Genomic DNA, 14,263 nt, shown 5'->3' with positions numbered 1-14,263 from the left:
ATTCAACAAGAGAGCCAAATCCTGATTTTGATTATACCAGTATAATCCTCAGTAACTCTTTTGGCTTGAGTTGCTGTGGATTTAAACCTTTATAACTGAGATCAGAATCTGTCTTTGCAGTTTTATTTTAAAGAATTATATTTCCACCTATATCTGATATTTTCTAACTTTCCTTCAGGGTTCCTAATCTACTTGCTGAGGGCTGTAATATCTCATGGAGTTCACTGGTTCAGGAAGACCTGCTTTTTCATATAGCTCTGCCAAACCTGGCATTGAAGTGCTTTTCTAGTTTCTTTTTTCAGCAGGGTCTCCGTTATCCACTGCCAAGGGGCCTGCAGCTCAAGAGTTTGTGTACTGCATGGCCTTGGGAACATTGTGTTTATGAAGGTAAGTGCTCTAGAAAGTTGTGATAATGTTCAAATTCAGAAAGATCTTGTGGATTTGAATACCATAAAATGTGTAATGCATTTATAAATATTTTGTGGCTTTTTTGCTGAGGTTTAAAACAAACAAATAAACACACCCTTGTAACAAGACATTTAGCCTGATTCCCCTCTCCCTTGGCCATAGTATAACATCCTCAACCTGAGTAGCATTACTCCTGATTATATTAGGTTTTCAGGATTCTGAATCTGCTGCAATCCAGTCTTGCTTCTCTAATCTGTCTGACCTAAAATAAAGACTGGCAAAAATCTTCTGTTGTGCATAGACCAAGAAGAGGAGAGGAATGAAGTCAATAAATCACAAATAACTCATAGGGTTGTATCTTCACATGGGCAGGGTCCCTCTTGGTGAATTATCAGGTACCTTCTTTCCAGGGAACAAGTATAATTCCAGTTCTTGTTATCAGACTTTCCTAGTTATTTTAATGTTTGTGGCATGATTTGAGTTTTCTTACACTCTTAATTTTTTATCTCTTATGAGATTAAAAGATGAATTTGAGTCCCAAAGTAGATGGATGAAGTGTTAACTAGCTATTCCTAGCAAGAAGTGACACCAAACAAACCGGGCATGCTTGAATGCCAATTAATGGTTTCAGACTGTGTCATATGGTGAGTGTTGAATAAGCAAAGGATGAAGACATCTGGGAACAAAGCGAGTGCTAATGTGGCAAACTTCATTTTTCTGAGAATATTAGAAAAATGCACCCACTTCACAATGTGTGTGTCTGGAACTGGTGTGTGTTGGTATGTGGCAAAATTTTTTGTAAACCATAATTATCCATTATGGTCAAACAAATATTGTGTAAAGTTTCAATTTTAGGTCACTCATTTTGGAATGGATTCTATTGCTTCACAAAAAATGTCACAATTATGTTACGTTTAAAAAATGTACATGTGTACAGTAACTGCTTTATGTAAAGGGAAGATGTATCCCTGTGGCTTTTAAATATGCCAGTTCACGTGGTAAACAATCCTTAAATAAATGCATGCAATGTATAAGAATAAAGTATAAAGAACAGGAGTACTTGTGGCACCTTAGAGACTAACACATTTATTAGAGCATAAGCTTTCATGAGGTACAGCCCACTTCATCGGATGCATACAATGGAACACATAGATAGATAGATAGATTCCACCTTCTCTGTAGGTGTGTATATCTATTTATCTATCTGTCTATCTTCTTACTATATGTTCCAGTCAATGCATCTGATGAAGTGGGCTGTAGCCCATGAAAGCTTATGCTCTAATAAATTTGTTAGTCTCTAAGGTACTCCTGTTCTTTTTGCGGATACAGTAACATGGCTGCTACTCTAATCCTAAGAATAAAGTGTTAACGTTATCCAAAATGTAACTTCACTGACTTCAGTGGAGTTATCTCAGGATATATGTTCCCCAATGCTTTTCATCATTATTGATATTTCCAACAGAACCTAATGCTGTTGAGAGATGATTCCGGAAAGCCTTTAACTCTGTACTGGTCTGTCAATGGGACTTAAGCACACACTTAAAGCTAAACACATGCTTAACAGCTTGCCTGCATAGGGATGTCTTCTTAAACTGGTGCCTTGGCAACCATCTTGCGCTAATGAGGATCCCAATGTCAGACATAAGCCTAATTCAAAGTTACTTTAATATTATCAATCATATTAAGATCTTTAATGCTTAGAGTAAACGCATTGCTTTAATGTTAAAGTTCTCTGTGTAAGTGTTAAACCAAAAGTAATACAGATTCAAGGCTTTGATTTTGTACGTCGGGTTCTTGTGGTACCATTGATGTTTAGTAAGATGGTCACTGTTATGTTCATAGCATAAACACAGAAATTAGATGAAATGCTCTTGCTGGAAGGTTGCAATGTAACATGATTTTGTTTCTTAGATCTTGTCTACACTACAGGGGAAATTTGATCTAAACTACGCAATTTGAGTTACATGAATAGCTTAACTCAAATCAATGTAGCTTAGATCTCCTTACTGTGGGGTCCACACTACACGATGTTGACTGGAGATGCTCTCCCGTTGACTCCCCCTACTCTTCTTGATTCGGTGGAGTATAGGAGTCAACAGGAGAGCCTGCTAAATCGACTGCTAATGCATTGATCACCACTTGTCAATCCCCCAGTAAGGGTAGACAAGCCCTTAGAATAACCCAGAACCAGAGATAAAGCAGGCTGCTCCCTGAAACAGAGGCACAACTTGGCCCCACAGTATTCTAGACTGGATGTACTCTGCCTCTAATCACATGCTTCCCTACAGAACCCCTAGCTTGCAAGCAAGACCAGGAAAACACTTAAATTTAAAGTGATAGCTTACAATTTTAACAGTTGTCAATACACCACAGTCATCAGCTGCTGTTGGTTATTTCAATTAAGAATTTGTTAACATTCATTCCAGGTCAGAGGCTTATTAACCCATACACATGCAGCTCGCTGTGCTGAGGAACAGAGAACTATAGGCTAAATATCAAATGGCTAAACCTAGGCTCCTAAGTCCATGTTTAGGGACCTAAATAAAGTTCTGATTTTTCAAAATCACTGAGCATCCAGCAGTTCCTACTGCAGTCAAAGGTTGATTTAGGAGCCAAACTTTAGGCATCTGATTTTGGAAATCTTGGCACAGTTTCCCTTTAAATATTAAACATATACCGTCTGGCATAGGGGCTGTAAAGTAGATGTAAAACGCAAACTGGACTAAGCGGATTACTGAAGATAGTTCTTAAGATTGAAGAGTCAAAGGACTTGGTTCTTATTTCTCTTTCACCAGCCTCCCTTCAATGTGCCTATTCATTTCAATGGCATTGCTCCTGATTTACAACTATGTGAGAGACCAGAGGAATCAAATTGTGCTGTTGCTGAATACAGCAGCTTCTCTATCAGAAGAAAACATTTCACCTATGTTATAAAGAGGAAATTGTCCCTCTTATGTTTGATAGTATCGTATAGCAGACAAAGGACTCTTGCATTGGAGAATCCAGCCCATTCTGCTTATCCATGTTGTGCCATTCAGGCAGCACACAGTAGACAGATTCTAGCTGGAAATGCTGAATAGAGGTGCTTTCTGTGCCAGTTATACCCCACCCGGGCACAAAGGTGCCTTAGAGGAGAGGAGGTGTCAGGGATGTGTGGAAACAATTCTGTGCTGGTGTAAATGGAGCAATGCCCATCTGCTCTAACTTCTGCTAGGGCTGGCCAGCCCCAGGTCAGGGAACCATAATCAGGTGCCTGTGGCCACCTTACTGTCTCTGAATAGAGTTTGGGTGGAGTTGGGGCTCTAGCCCGTTCTTTGTGTGGTGTTTAATAGAGAGTAAACATAACTTTGCCTTTGGGCCTTCTTCTCAAGGGTTTATTGTAGCCATCAGAACGCCAGAGAAACTTACATCACTACCCAGGGCCTTCATTTGTATGCAATAAGGGAAAGGGCTCTATCTTATTTCTAGACAGCTCTTTCATTTGGGAAAATGTAAGAATGGCGTTTGCATAGCAACACCAAAAATACTCAGAAATTAAAGCATTACATTTAACTATTTTTCTTGATTTTTTTTAAAAATGTATTTTGAAAGTAGCCAGTGTCCGTGCTTTTTTATTTTAGATAAGAAATATTCAGTTTTGTCCTGGATGTCTCAGGCCCTGCAACAGGCCCCGTGACCAACCCAAGGGATATGTATCCCTAGATCCCTTAAACTTAATGAAAAGGGATAAAAGAAGCTAATTAGATTGATCCCAGGTGTGTAATTTCCAGGACAAAGCTGGTAGAGATGTTCGGCCAAATCGGAATGATCGCTTGGCTAAACATTTCATGATCTTCTGTAGCAGGGTTCACAACCCGCCCCTCTTCCTTGGGCCCACTTGCTGACCCCACTATGGCTCAGAGAGGCTTCAGGGTTGTGCAACACCGGTGTCTTTATTAACCTACAGTTATCCCACCACCAGTGTTTATCTATTTACAAGCTTTACAGGATTATTCAACCTCTTTTACAAGCAGAGTTAGTCTTCAGCTAGGAGGCCTCCAGTTCCCACCCTGACTGAGTTCTCCCTGGCTGCTTCTGGCCCCCTCCCTGCCTTTATAGCCCTTGGCTTGTCAGGCCAGCAAGTGTTGCCAATCCTCAGGCCAGCATCAGGCCTTTCCCATCAGCCCCAATCTGTTTCCCCTGATTGGAGCTGACTGGGCAGCGGCTAATTAGGTGTTTTTGCACCAGCACCCTGCTACCCCTTTTAATTGCATAATAAGACTAGAGAGGTTATGCATTTCTACTTAATTACCGCAAGCCTAGGGTGCTGTTTGGTGCAGGAGGCCAAAGGCAAAGCGACTTTAACTAGCTGAGAAATGCAATAATGTCCATGAAATCCATTGCCTGGAATACCTTAGTGGTTTTATTATTGGAAATCTTGCACGATTAACCCTACGTGGGTGCTGAAATTTAATGGAAGTTGGCTCACGTTACCTGATCACTCTCGTTATAGTGTGTATGGTAACACCCATTGTTTCATGTTCTCTGTGTATATAAAATCTCCCCACTGTATTTTCCACTGAATGTATCTGATGAAGTGAGCTGTAGCTCATGAAAGCTTATGCTCAAATAAATTGGTTAGTCTCTAAGGTGCCACAAGTACTCCTGTTCTTTTTGTGGATACAGACTAACATGGCTGCTACTCTGAAACCTAACTCTAGTAGTCATTTTGGAAAATCCCAGACTGCGTGGTTAGATTAATGTCAGAGTGTGACTGCTTTAAGTCCACCAGGAGCTTCAGGGGTGTTCTATGGGCAAAGACTACAGGCAGGGTGTGCTGAGTCAGCACATCCACAGCCACTGTCGTCATGTCCCCTCTCTTGATAGTGCTGGATACACGGAAGTCATATCCAAAATAGAGGGGAGGTTGTGGGATCCATCACAGCTCTTCACTGCTGGGAACCCTTTGCCAAGGTCTACGTCACTTCCTAAGAGCACGGAACAGGAATGAACCTGGTCCAGAGACTGCACGTGGCATCTGGAATTAAGTTCAGGTTTCATGGGACTATTAACTAAAATGGATAAAAAACTCTCCTTGCATAATGCTTTGTTCTTCATGTTCTATGTTTGTGCATCGTACTACCGTGGTAATGACAAAGGCAAGAATCCATGAACTATTATGCAATGAAATACATTATCTATTGACTTTTAGGTATCTTGCAAATGTTTTTCTCTAACTGCTCATCTTCTGGCCCAGTTTTATGACCATTGCAGTAGTTTGCTGAAAAAGGATTAGATAAAATAATCAAAGCATTGTGTGATGGTACGCTCCATATGATGTTATGAACATTCGCTAATGAGTGTGAATATAATGTAACTGGAATCTGCTTCATGCAAAAGGTCTCTTGTAAGGTATCATTACAAAACGTATAATCTACTGAGTGTGGTCATCCTATTTGTATAAATGTATCATTCTTATATCTGAAACTAGAAATATGAAATATAACTCTGAGGTCCTATTGTAATTATGCAAAGTGTGGGCCATTAATGGTAGCTTGGAATCTTGATGGCTCCCATTAACCAGGACAATTGGTTGTAAATGGCTCTGTTTACTTGTCTGTGGGCTGGCAAGTGGGTAATGAAGTCTTACCTGATGCTTTTCCAGTTAGAAGGAGGGGTGGGAACCCAGAGAGGGACAAAGGATTCCTGCCTGGTGCAAAAGATATTTAAGGGGGGTGAAACAGAACAAAGGAGGCTGCAGTCATGAGAAATCCCCTAGCTACCACCTGAGCTGGAACAAGGGCTGTACTGGGGAAAGGATTGGATCCAGACTAGGAAGGCATCCTGTCTGTGATAGAAGCTTATTGAAACATCTCTGAGGGTGAGATTTTATCTGTATTCAGTTTTCCTACTGTATTAGGCTTAGACTTGCATGTTTTATTTTATTTGGTAATTTACTTTCTTCTGTCTCTTATTACTTGGAACCACTTAAATCCTACTTTTTATATTTAATAAAATCACTTTTTAATTAACCCAGAGTATGTATTAATACCTGGGGTGGCAAAGAGCTGTGCATATCTCTCTATCAGTAAAAAGAAAAGGAGGACTTGTGGCACCTTAGAGACTAACCAATTTATTTGAGCATAAGCTTTTGTGAGCTACAGCTGCTGTAGCTCACGAAAGCTTATGCTCAAATAAATTGGTTAGTCTCTAAGGTGCCACAAGTCCTCCTTTTCTTTTTGCGAATACAGGCTGACACATCTGCTACCCTGAAACCTCTCTATCAGTATTATAGAAGGCAAACAATTTATGAGTTTATCCCATAAAAGCTTGTGGACATTGTAACATGTTTTGGCATGCCCTCTCGTATACAATGTATCCAGCATGTCCCCTTATACAACGTTATACAATGTTATAATGTAAACAATGTTACAAAGTATCTGAGGGAGCACACGTAGGGACAGTTAGCTTGTGAATGGAGAAGCAATTAAGATAGAGCCAGCACCTCTAAGAAGCAGGTATCAGAATGGAAGGTGTGAAGGGCAATTAGTTAAGTTAACTGGAAGCTGTTAAAGGAGATTGTTAAGGGGGCAGGTAATTGAAGATACATGACTGGTCTCAGGCATCTCGAAGGGTGGTGACTAAAATCTTTTTCTTCTTTTGTCTGTAACTTGTTCTCCAAAAAACTGTATAAATTAAAAGACAAGCCCCACTCGGGGGGGCTCACTTCTAAATGTATTAGCAGAGCAGCTTTGCTAATAAAACAGAGTGGTCTGATAAATTGTGAGTCTGAGTCAAACTTTGACAAGCTTTATACAGAGTAAAACGATTTATTTGGGGTTTGGACCCCATTGGGAGCTGGGTATCTGAGTGCTGGAGACAGGAGCACTTCTTAAGCTGTTTTCAGTTAAGCCTGCAGCTTGTGGGGGCTGTGGTTCAGACTTGGATCTGTGTTTGCAGCAGGCTAGCTTGTCTGACTCAAACAAGGCAAGGTACTAAAGTCTCAAGCTGGCAGGGAAAATGGGCTCAGAGATAGTCTAGGCACATCAGGTGTCAGTCCCAAAGGGGTTTCTGTGATCCAACCTGTCACACATTGCAACTACATGAGTTGATTATGATTCTCTTTAGCACAATGCATGCCAGTGGGATGAATGGCCTCTCTTGTTTCCAGTGCTAGTGAGCCTGAAATCCAACACTAGTTGGGTTGAAATGACAAATAATGTTATGCTGAGTGAGGAGGGTAGCGTTTTAAGTAAGATTCACAGAGCGCAAAACAATGGTACAGAAGATATTTGTACTGAGTGGCCATTGCAACAAATGGTCCATGTTCACTTTTTTGATTCCCTATTGCCATATGATTACACTGATATCAGTCCTTTAAGAAGCTGCATTTGTGGGAACATATTGTATATGTGTACTGTGGGCCATTAGTGAATGAACTATCCTATCTGCTCATGTATGTGTGATTTTGGGACCCTCTGGAATTTGCAGCCTATAGCAGGTAGATCCGCAGACTATAGGCTCCATCTCAGGGCCTGATCCAGCTCTGATTGAAGTTAATGGCTAAACTTGGTGATTTCAATGGTGCACGAACTGGGAAAAAGGGGAAAAAATTAAAATGAGTTTGCAGCTAACTGAATGATAGGGAGCACAATGTCAAAGAGAAGCGGAGGAATAATTCCTGTCCTAGGTTCATTTAAAAAACTGAGAAAGATTTGGGGTTTGGCAAAGCTTTATAACAGAGAACAGACTCAAAGTATAGATTCAAAGACCAGAAAGGACTATTATGAGTGGCTAGTCTGTCTTCCTGCATTACACAGGCCATGGAATGTCACCCAGCAATTCCTGTAGCTAGCCTAATAACTTGTGGTTGACTACGGCATATCTTTTAGAAAGACAACTCACTGTGATTTAAAAATGTCAAGAGATGGAAAATCTACCCTCACAGTTTAAAAATGTGTGACTAATTTCCAGTTTAAAATATGGTGAACAGAAATGTGATTTTTTTATTTAGAAGGTAGGACACAGACTGACCCCACTTCTACCTGCGTCCCTAGTTCACAGATTTACCCAACAGTCTGTAATGCCTTACTTCACCACACAGGGCCTCGCTAAGCCCTCACCTGGCTTAGAAGTCTTAGAGAAGTGACTTTTGACTGTGTTCCAAGGGCAGGCTCTTCTTTGATGATTCCAACTCCTGAGCAGGTGTCATAAATATAAAGGGAAGGGTAAACACCTTTAAAATCCCTCCTGGCCAGAGGAAAAACCCTTTCACCTGTAAAGGGTTAAGAAGCTAGGATAACCTCGCTGGCACCTGACCAAAATGACCAATGAGGAGACAAGATACTTTCAAAAACTGGGGGGAGGGAGAAACAAAGCCTCTCTCTCTCTCTGTCTGTGTGATGCTTTTGCCGGGGACAGAACAGGAATGGAGTCTTAGAACTTAGTAAGTAATCTAGCTAGATATGCGTTAGATTCTGATTTCTTTAAATGGCTGAGAAAATAAGCTGTCCTGAATGGAATGGATATTCCTGTTTTTGTGTCTTTTTGTAACTTAAGGTTTTGCCTAGAGGGGTTCTCTATGTTTTGAATATAATTTGAATCTAAGGTATTTACCATCCTGATTTTACAGAGGTGATTCTTTTTACTTCTACTAAAATTCTTCTTTTAAGAAACTGAATGCTTTTTCATTGTTCTTAAGATCCAAGGGTTTGGGTCTGTGGTCACCTATGCAAATTGGTGAGGATTTTTATCAAACCTTCCCTAGGAAAGGGGGTGTAAGATTTGGGAGGATTTTTTGGGGAAAGACATTTTCAAACGGACTCATTCCCAGTAACCGGTGTTAGACGTTTGGTGGTGGCAGCGAAAGTCCAAGGGCGAAAGGTAAAATAGTTTGTACCTTGGGGAAGTTTTAACCTAAGCTGGTAAAAGTAAGCTTATGAGGTTTTCATGCAGGTCCCCACATCTGTACCCCAGAGTTCAGAGTGGGGACGGAACCTTGACACCAGGGGTTATCCTTGGGATATTATGCAGCTATCAAAGATGGCCTGTCTTCTGGGGCTATCCTGCAAAGGCCATTTGCTCAGCCTCTCCGGCTGCAAAGCCTAGGGTTCAGAACTCTGCTATGCCAGCTAAGAGAATTGGGGAAGGTTCACGGCTACGGTGACATTTATTTGTAAGCTATTCATCACTGCAGTATCTGTGCTCCACAACTGTTAATGAATGTATCCTTCTGTCACTCTTGTGAAATATTCTCTCTGTCTTACAAACAGGGACAGAGTATGGGCCAAATATTCCAAAGACATTAGGTCCAGATTTTCAAATACTCTGCACATCCAATTGTAGCTATATTTTCAAAAGAGCTCTGCTCCTGTTTAGGTATCTAAATAAGGGACAGGTTTTCAGTGGTGCTCAGTACCCAGAAACTCCCACTGAGACACTCGTGACCAGATTTTCAAAATAACTCAACATGACCTCATTGCTTATTCTGGTAGTCATGCCAGCCCCAAGATTTCCAAATTCACAAGTCAAGGTTCCAAATGAGATTCGCTTAAAATATTATTTAAACAAAAATAACTATAGGATTTAGCCTTTAGGCATCAAGTTTTTCTCTGCAGCCATGAAGGCCAGAAACTTACCTTTTTATAGTGAAAACTAAGACTCTCACATAATCACTTGATTCCAGGAGCTGGGGCTTCAGGAAAAAACCACCAAATATCACAAGGCTAATGATACGGTCATTGAAGTTGGCAACACTTTCTTTTGAAAGCTCAGATCTTCTGAGTCCCGGTGCAGTGCCTTCACCACACGAACATCATTCCTCTCATTAAATGATAACGTTTAGAACTAGGGCACTGAGCCATGGGGAGTAGTGACTAAAAATTTTCATGCAGAGGTGCCAGCCAAGGCTAGATTAGGGCTTGCCTACATAGGGAAATTGACTGGAATGGCTATTGCAGAATAGCTATTGCGGAATAGCTATTCCAGTCAATTTCCCCATGCAGACAAGCCCTAAGGAGATGCATCTAATTCCGCCATGAGTTCAAGTGATCACCGCAAAGCTCTCAGCATGACTCAGCTCCCATTCAATAACACTCAGCTCTGAAGCATGAACAGCAAAATATGAATTATTTATATAAAAGAGACACATCTCTGGACTTGTAGATCGCTTATATAAAGAACACCATCTACTAGCAAATGAAAATCTGTAGCATTGTTCATTGGTATGTAGGTTCAATAAAGTTGTTGATATGCGCTACAAACTGCTTCCTAAGGCAGGTCTTAACAAAGATCGTATAGAATTATAACAACCTCGGGGATTGAGGCTGCAAGATTGGCAACTTTGTGTGGACTGGCCTGAGCAGCAGTACTAATTATGTGGCTTTCAGCATAACACATTTATACATGACTTGGTACTTCAAAAAGATGCCTGTACATAAAACAGGGATCTTGTTGGCAATGCGCTGATTAGAGACATGCTGGAGGGGACACTCAGATCAAAGGGAAAGCGAGGTTGATTTTTCTGACTTCGGAGTCACCCTCTCTCTGGATACTGCCAAACCATTCCCACTAGAGATGATAAAAAATACTTCTGATGTTTTATCTTTGGCATGGGTCAGATTGCAAGGATTGCAACAGGCGTTTTTTGAAAAATGTACTGTGGGAGGATGTGTGGTTCTCCTAAAGCTCTTCCTCTCCTTCTCCATTCACATCGAATACTGCATTGTATCAATATATTCAATCTAGTTTTCTAGCCTGTGACAAAGTTCCTCCTCTACCTTGATGGGTCTTGTGCTTATTGGCGGATTTGCTCACCTTGGAGCTTCACGGCAGCCCTCAGTTTGGCTGTTTTCGTGAACCCACAGTCCAGGTCAACTCCTCCTGTGTCTGACCAGGAGTTGGGAGGTTTGGGGGGAACCCGGGCCTGCCCTCTACTCCGGGTTCCAGCCCAGGGCCCTGTGGAATGCAGCTGTTTAGAGTGCCTCCTGGAACAGCTGTGTGACAGCTACAACTCCCTGGGCTACTTCCCCATGGCCTCCTCCCAACACCTTCTTTATCCTCACCATAGGACCTTCCTCCTGGTGTCAGATAATGCTTATACGCCTCTGTCTGCATTCTCACTCTCAGCTCCTAGCGCCTCTTGCTCCCAGCTCCTTACACACGCACCACAAACTGAAGTGAGCTCCTTTTTAAACCCAGGTGCCCTGATTAGCCTGCCTTAATTGATTCTAACAGCTTCTTGATTGGCTGCAGCTGTTCTAATCAGCCTGTCTGTCTTGATTGTCTCCAGAAGGTTCCTGATTGCTCTGGAACCTTCCCTGTTAAGGAGACGGAATCGTTCTTCACTTGCTCCTGAGCTATCTGCTTTCCTTTCTTTCCTAAAGCCCCCCGGCCCGGATTTTTCACACTTTTCCTTTTGCTTAGTTCCCCCCCCCCCGCGTTTGGGCCGGACGCTTTGTTTTTTTTGGTTTCGTTTTTTCCCGTTTTTCTGAGCTGCGTTAGTGTGCTGGCCGGTCGCCAGCACCCCCCCCTCCGATGCCTGCTTTTGGACTTTGCTCTTTGCTAACTTGAAACCCCCGGAGGAGGGGGGGAGGACTGCCGACCTGCTGTCCGGAGAGGGGAGTGGACCCCCCCAGACCCAGCTGTTTTGTTTTTTGCCTGGACTTTTTTCCTATCATTACAACATTCCTAGCTGCCGAGAGCCTTGGGATAGAGCCAACAGCTGTAGCAGACGCCAGAGGCCGGAGAATTCGCCCGGGCAGCTATGAATCATCGTGGAGAGAGGCCGTAAGACTGAGGGATTTCTTTTGAATTTCTACCCTCGGGGGGGGGGAGTTGACTGCATTTCAGCTGCGTCTGCGGCGGCACAGGGGTGTAGCAGGGAGCTACCCCCAGATCCATCGGTGCCCCCAACCCCCCCACCACTACTACGACTATCACGGCCCCCGCTGCTTCGTCCCTGCTGGCAATCTGCCATCTGCCTTCGGATCCAGCTGTTTGCTTTGGACTTTGCCTTTTGGACCGGCATAATAACCAACCAAGCGAGACTCTTTGGACACTTGTGGTGGGTTGTCCTCCCTCCACCCCCCCCCCCCGGATTGTTTACCCCATAGCCTACCCCTACTACCGGACCCCGATTTTGCCCCCCCTCCCCCTCCCAGTGTCTCCCTGTCTCTCCCTGCTTACAATGGCAGAGAAGGAGGGACGCAAGGCCCCTCCACCGAAATTGGTTGCCCCTTCCCCATCTACCCTCCTGCCCACCCCTCAAGATTTCCCCACCGCCTCCATTGTTAGAACCCCTGCCACCGCCCCCGCTGGGGCATCGGCAGTGGGAGGTACCGGGGCGCTTACTACTGCTGCTCTGGTTCTTGCCCCATTAGATTCTAGGAACCCCCCCCCCCCCCAGTTAGACGGAAAAATCGAAGCGGGCCAAAAGGGAAGGGCCCCGCTAATGCCGCTGGACCCTCCGTGGCAGAGGCCGCCCCCACCACAGTGGCCTCGTCATCGATCGCGGCACCCCTTCCAGCTGTTCCCTCCACCAGCTCTGCGACCATCCCTCCCCCGGCCCCCAGGACGTATGCCCGGGTGGCGACAGGCCCCCCCTCACCTGCCGCCTCCTCATCTCGCCCACCCACTGCCTCCGCTGCCATCACTAGCAATCGGGGCCCTCTTCCCGCCCTGACCAGGAAGCACGGTGTCCGTTGCCTCCTAGTGCCCGCCTCGCCCCACGTGGAGGCATACGTGCAGGCGTTGGCGAAAGTGGTAGGACCCATGGCCATTGTGGCGGCCTCCAAGATGTATGGGAAGGTCGTTCTCTTTCTGGCCTCGGAGACTGCCGCCCAGGAGGCGGTGGAGAAGGGCCTAGTGGTGGGGGGGGTGTTTCTCCCCCTAGAACCGCTAGAAGATCTGGGCGTTCGCTTCGTCCTCACCTCCGTTCCTCCCTTTTTGCCTAATGTTGCCCTGTTACCTGCTCTCTCTGCCCTGGGGAAGCTTGTCTCTGTTATTAGCCCTCTCCCGTTAGGCTGCAAGGACCCCGCCCTCCGTCACGTCCTTTCGTTCCGCCGGCAAGTGCAGATTTTACTGCCGGCGGGGGTGCGTGACGGAGAGGCGCTCGAGGGGTCCTTCCAAGTTCCCTACCAGGGAGCCCGCTATAGGGTCTTTTATTCCACCGGAGAGGCCCGGTGCTACCTCTGCCGCTCGGCAGGGCATGTCCGCAGGGACTGCCCTTTGGCCCGGGGGAGAGGGGCACCTGAGACCCCCGAGACCCGGCGGGATATCGGCCCTGTTGTTGCCGACACCCCTGGCCACCCGGCACCCGACACCACCCCCCCTCCCACCCGATCCACCGCTGCCCCCGTCCGGGCCCAAGAGGCACCCCTCCAACAACGCCCGGGCGACCACGGGAGTCCCACTCTTGCCGTAACCACCTCGGCAGAGCCTATGGAGGGGGGTGTGGCAAAGCTTTTACCGGGTGCAGGAGAGGGCTCGCCCCGAGGAGAACCCCCCGCCCCTAATGCTGCCTTACCGCTACCCCCCCAAACCCCTGAACCTCTGCCTCCGTGCCCCGCTCCGTCCCCTGCTACTCAACCCCCGGACGACGCCATGGAGGGCTGGACTGTAGTCCAGGGGAAGCGAGGCAAGCGGAGGGCTCGAGCTCCGCTGCATTCATCTGACGCGGAAGCCCCCCGGAAGACCAGGAAGGGAGGTACCGACCTTGAGCCTCCCGCCTCGGCCACGAGTGAGATCCATTCGCTGGTGTCGGGAGGTGAAGATAGACCAGCATTGGAGGGTGGAATCCCCCCTCCGCGGGGGACCCTCCCCTCCGAAGCCCCGGGGGAAGCCCCTTCCAACCGGATACCACCTGAACTCCCAACGA

Source organism: Caretta caretta, chromosome 4 (genome assembly GCF_965140235.1).
Source record: "Caretta caretta isolate rCarCar2 chromosome 4, rCarCar1.hap1, whole genome shotgun sequence".
NCBI lineage: Eukaryota > Metazoa > Chordata > Testudines > Cheloniidae > Caretta > Caretta caretta.
The sequence above is the reverse complement of the archived record's forward strand: the minus strand, read 5'-3'. Positions refer to the sequence as shown.